The 6,000-nt window shown below is 31.7% G+C and overlaps 1 long non-coding RNA gene across 2 annotated transcripts; it reads right to left on the reverse strand.

Annotated features, from left to right (window-relative positions):
- Positions 1–3,900: 3,900 nt before the first annotated feature.
- On the reverse strand, positions 3,901–5,362 carry LOC108458270 (uncharacterized). Of its 2 annotated transcripts, none has more exons than XR_001867266.2 (2): positions 4,664–5,362; positions 3,901–4,426 (listed from the first exon to the last, which is right to left on the reverse strand). It is a non-coding gene; the product is annotated as an uncharacterized LOC108458270 (long non-coding RNA). The 2 variants fall into 2 exon arrangements; XR_001867265.2 differs by having other exon boundaries at positions 4,651–5,362.
- Between the last annotated feature and the right edge of the window lie 638 nt (positions 5,363–6,000).

A 6,000-nucleotide genomic window follows, 5' to 3' on the forward strand; every position in this document is an offset into this window, starting at 1 on the left:
CGATGAAGACAATGGTCGCTTTCGTTTAAGTTTATACTTTTCTGTTATGTTTTCAAGCTCTTCTTCTTTGGGTTTACCTATCTCCTTTTCGGATTTCAATGATAACGATGGTCACTTTTGTTTAAGTCGATAGCTTTCTATCACCTTTTCAAGTTGTTCTTGTTCAGGTTTCTTCCTTTTGTTACTGATTTTCGATTCTAATGACGACCATTTTCATGGAAGTTTATAGCTTTCTTCCACTTTTTGTTTTTTAGATCCAATGGTGGTGGTGGTAGTGGTGATAGCCTATTTTGATTCATATAAAACTCGAAAAGGTTATCAAAATTTTCCTTAAAAGCTAAAAGTTCTCGACTATGGAAAGCTAGGCATTGGAGAATGGTATCAAATAAACCAAAAAGAAAAATATTTTCGACTAATTATAGAGATATCCTAGTTTTAATCAAAAGTAAAAAAAATGTCCCATCAACAATCTATTAATGGATTAACGGGTTTTTTTTACGCAACCAATTATCTTAATTAAAGTGACCAAAATAAGACCAATATTTTTTATGATATGAAGATATCATATCATAACTTTGTCCTACTGCCTAGAGTTACATTGTTGCTTTCCATTATTAAAGTCAAATTTTGGTGAAATTGATTCCGATATAATATGTTTTCATCAAAAGATTTGTTCTTTTTAGTTAAGTTTCTACCTTAAGTGTCCGACTCTCATGGTAAAGGTAGAATATCTAAATTCAAATTTATTATATATTTATATCTTGAGTTTTAATTCAATTAATTTTAAAAATTAATTATATAAAATTATTATAATAAGTTAAAAGATGAAAAATAAAATTTATAGTTGTTACCAAGAAAACTAGTAACGAGATTTCACAAGCCTAATAAAATAAAAGTAAATACCTTAATCAATTTCAAAATCAACCAAATAATTTAGTCATATATTACTCAAAAGTAGATCATATTAAATTTTTTGAGTAATTTGTTCTCTTCCCACATAAACATGACAACTTACCATATAAATAGTGTGGCTAAAGGATTTATAGTTTAGCTTTTCATCATTAAAGATTTTTTTAATTCACTATGAGAATTGTTACCTTTGATTGTAGCCGTAAACTAACTAAATTTTCAACAAAAGCAAGTGCACCTATCAATTAATAGTATAATTACGGTGAGTAAAGATATTGTTCCCACAACGATTAAAAGTACTAGTAATTATCGTCTTTCTATTATTTAACCGGCAAATTGGAATGATTAATTAAAAACTAAAATTAACTAATTAAACTAACTAAAGAACACGACAAAGAATAGATCGGGAAAATAATCGAGTAAACAATCAAGAAGTGAAACAATACCCAGGAAATAATCCACTTAGATTTCATCTATCATTATCAATCTAAATTAAACAGTTTCTTCACTTAGTATCTTGATCCGTAGAAATATCTAAATTATGCTAATATCACTTTCAAGAGTAAGAGCAGCTGACTCTAGGTTGATTAATTGAAATTTCTTTCTAATTAAAACTCTTATTATCACATTTAACTCGAATTATGGATCCCTTATTACATTTGATTCTAATCCGATAGATTTATGTCGTCCTATTTCTAGGATTGCATTCAAATCCACTCAATTATGCTAGATCTACTCTTAAACAGAGTCTATTCATCCTCTGATTTAAGCACATCAAACATGAATTAATTGCTTAAAAATTTTAAACCTAGAATTAAGTAGACATAAATGAGAACAAGCCCAAGTATTTATTGCGTAAAAATAGAAATCAAATAACAAAATTCGTCCTAGGGTTTATTTCCCTAGGTATTCGAAAAATTAGTTCATAATAGCAAATAAAAACATCTCAAAAACAGTATAACCACAAAAAATAAAAAAAACTCATAATAAGTTTCAAAGAAATCAAAAGGAGGTCTTCAAACTTGATAAAAATTTGCTTCAAAGTTAATTCCAATGGTATTTTTTTGAGTTGTTTCCTTAAATATTCTCTGACAGCTTACTCCCCTCTTCTTATCTTTGTCATGTATAGATCTTAGAATACCCGAAAAACTTTAAAAAAAATGTGATTTTCTGTATGTTTGGAGTGCACTTTGTGATTTCCACACAGTCGTGTGCCAAGCCCATGTGGCTCCTAAAACTTACTCTGATTTTTCAATTTTTGCTTGTTTATCGCTCATTTTGCTCCCAAATGCTTTCCTAAGTAGAAAAATATGAATTTAAAGGATTAGGAGCATATAATTCACCATTTTAAATCGAATAATCATCCAAAAACACATTAATAACAAGATTAAAACATGTTATTTTTAGCATTTATCAAATATCCCCACACTTAAACGTTTGCTTGTCCTAAAGAAAAATTCTCAACCCACATTTAAATTAACTTTTCTCAATTTTTCATTTTCATCAATAATATTTCAAGATAATTAGCAAACAATCATGCATTGGAAATTCAACCAAAAGAACACTAAAGATTCAAGCAATCCAAGCCGAAATTTTTTAAAGCACAAAAACGTAAGTGTCTCCTCTTATTTAAATAATTATCTTAAATTTAAAAATCAACAAGAATTTACATTCTCACTCAAGATTACTTAAAGCAATCAAAGTGTTTAAGGTTAAAATATTAGGCACTCAATAGTCGAACGAGAAATGCCATTACCATAAGCTTGCTTGAAAATCAAATATTAGGCACTCAATAGTCGAACAATAAATGCTATTACCATAAGCTTGCTTCCACCACTATAAAATGAGATGACATACCAATTAAAAGGTATTTAAAAGGTTGTAATGGGGTTTAGGTTAAGCATATGGAAAAGGCCAGAAAAGTTAGTTATAATCGGGATCGAGTTGATAAGTTACCAAACTAGAAAAACAATCAGTTGTTGAATTAGCATAATTTACATCACCAAGACTAATCAAGAATAAAAACGAGTTTTTAACAGAATATGCAACTAACAATTCAAGCTCAATCAATTTTTTTTCTTTTTTATTTTTTTCATTTTTTTGAGAACAAAAATAAAATTTAGCAATTCAAAAAATTAAACATTGTTAGGCAACCAACCAAATCAAATCTCGACAAAAAGAGAGTTAATAAAAAGGATAATTTTACAACATACATATGGGTTATGGGTTAATAAAAACAGATTAAAAATATGTTAAGATCAATGGGGCCTACTAAGGTTTAATTCAATAGGTAAGCTTTTTACAGGTTAAGTGAGTTAAATCCTAAGTATTTCTATTATTTCAGTATATCAAATCAATGATGTGATCTCGACATGCATAACCGAAGGAAATTCTAGAACAACAAATCAAGTTGACATACTCTCAACCAAAAATAAAATAAGCACGAAATAAAAAACATACTTTATAGACTCAAAAGCTCACAGAAAATTATGGTTTTGATGTCAAACTTGCAAATTTAAAATTTTAAAGTAATTTTTTAGTTCAAGGAGACAACCTAAAATTATAATTTCTAAAAAATAACTTATCATGCTTGACTCTCTCGTATCTTAAAGTATAAATCACACAATGTAAAAAAAAAATTCCAAAAATTATTCCAGAATTGAATCAATAAAAACTCCAACTTAAAATAAATTACTTCAATGTTAGGTTCTAGAAAATTACTTAAACACAAACAATAATTCAGGGGCTATATCACATAAACATATAAATTCCTCCCCGCATTGAAGATGTACATTGCCCTTAATGTACAAACAATTTTGATCACATAATAAGCACAATATCATAAGGGATAGAGAGAACTAAAACTGCCCTCAACTGGAATGAAATCGCCAAAAGAGTGAAAATCGAAATTGTGGGCAATTCTAAATGAAGTGTATGATTCGGAGCAAACTAATAAGATGATAAACAAAAATAAATAAAAAGATAAAGAGATTACCAACTCAAACAAAAACAACGATCAAAATAATAAAAATAAAATAAAAGTTCATAATAAAAATAAAATAAAAGTCTCACAAATAAAATAAATAAAAGTAGAACCGAAAATAAAAATAACTAAAGTCGATAAAATGAAATCAGGTAAGTGATCGGCGTTGTGAGAGGTGTCGGGGTCGCGAGGCGCATGATCAGGATGAGAGATATGGAGGTGCAGGCGAATCTAATGCAAAGCCCAGTCAATGCTATCTAACCAATCAAAGCATTGCTGCTAGAAACGATTAAACCGTTCAGAAAGATCCTCAAGAGTAACAACAGAAGCAGCCTTAAGGTGACTCAGTGACAGGGGGGAGAAACGAGATAGGTTCGCAAGGCAAGGGAACAAAAAATATGTAGAAAATTCCAGCAGGACAAGTAAGTAATAACATTGCCACCTATCCTATAAAAAAACAAATTCAGTATTGACAGTATTCGAATGTACAATATCCAGAAACGGTGAAATAGCGACACCTGTTAGAATATACACCTACACAAAAGCCAATCACAACCACCACATTAAACAAAACTAACTAAAGAATAATACTAAAACTATTAGCTACAATTAAAAACAAAACCTACTATAGCAAAACAGAATGAAAGAAATTAAATACATAATAGTCAAAATAATAATAAACTACTAATAATAAATAATAAATAATAAATAATAATAATGAACTAAAATACAAAAATAGGAATGGAGGGGACACAAACTTGGGTTGTTTACCACGGTGGCATAAGCGGCGATAGGGACAAACGGCATTGAAGTGCGGTGGTCGGCATGAACAGTGGTGATTGAAGGTAGATCTGGGGTATGAATGATGGTGGAAAGTGGTAGAGGAGACGGGGATGTGGTCAAAAAGCAACGGAGAAGGGAATGGTGTGTGTGTGTGTGTATGGTGGTTGAGATCGGAAAAGGGATAAGAATGCCTAGGCGTGGGCTTTGAACGAAGGTGGCGTGCACAAACCAGCGAGGGGGAGAGGGAGATCGACGGAAAGGGAAGTCAATTAAGGAAGATGGAGGGAGGGGATCACGCAGAGCAGTGGACGAAAAAAGGGGGTTTTGGGCAGCGAAAGAAATAGAGCGACGAGGGAAGAGATCCAAAAGGGTAAGAGACCGGTGGCTGGTATGGCGCGACGATGAAGTGGTCTGCAGCTAGGGTTTTTTGGGGGGGTTGGTAAGCAGTGGCTTGTGAAGGACAAAGAAGAAAAAATAATAATAATATAAGAATAAGAATGAAAAATAGAAGACAAAAAGAAGGAAACTCTAGCCTTGAACTAGGCTACATGGCCATATGGGCAACATAGCCGTGTGGCCTACCAACACTCAACCTGTGTGCCATTTAAAGCATAAAAAAAAAAGTTCTAGTCTCCACGCGGTCTGGGACACGCCTATGTACCATGATCGTTCGCTTCTCTTACGCCTATATGTAAGCCCATGTGAGCCACACGCTTTATTATACGCCCGTATGTGAGTCTGTGTAAAAAATACAGTCTACTACACGCTCATGTGTTAGGTCGTGTGTCTCACACGGTTATATCTCCAGCCCGTGTAACTCTCCATGTCCGTGTGAGTCAAATTACAATTGAAAAAATTAGCTCCATTATGCACACGACCTGAGACACACCCATGTGTCCAGTCCGTGTGTACCACACGGTCGTGTGGATCACCCCCAAGACATGTGGATTACTTATTTTTTTCAAAAAAAATCAATTTTTTTTCAAAAGTCATTTTTCAATTTTTTTGTGTAATTTTTTTTCTATTTTTCAGTTTTTTCTTTTCAATTTTTTTTCATTTTTTTAAATGTGATAAAAAAAACTATAGTATATATATTGGTTTTTTTTTTGTTTTTGTTTCAAAAAAAATGAAAGTAAACTAAAAAAATAAAAACACTCGGGTTGCCTCCCGATAAGCGCTTATTTAGAGTCTAAGATCGACTTCCCTTTTCAAGTTAACGGTTAAGGCGAATCTTGGAGCTGAAGCTCCTATCTTTCGTTATTAGTAGGGGTGAGCAAAATCCGATTCGATTTGAAAAACTCGATAAAAAATTTAAATTTTGAATT

Source organism: Gossypium arboreum, chromosome 8, assembly GCF_025698485.1.
Source record: "Gossypium arboreum isolate Shixiya-1 chromosome 8, ASM2569848v2, whole genome shotgun sequence".
NCBI lineage: Eukaryota > Viridiplantae > Streptophyta > Magnoliopsida > Malvales > Malvaceae > Gossypium > Gossypium arboreum.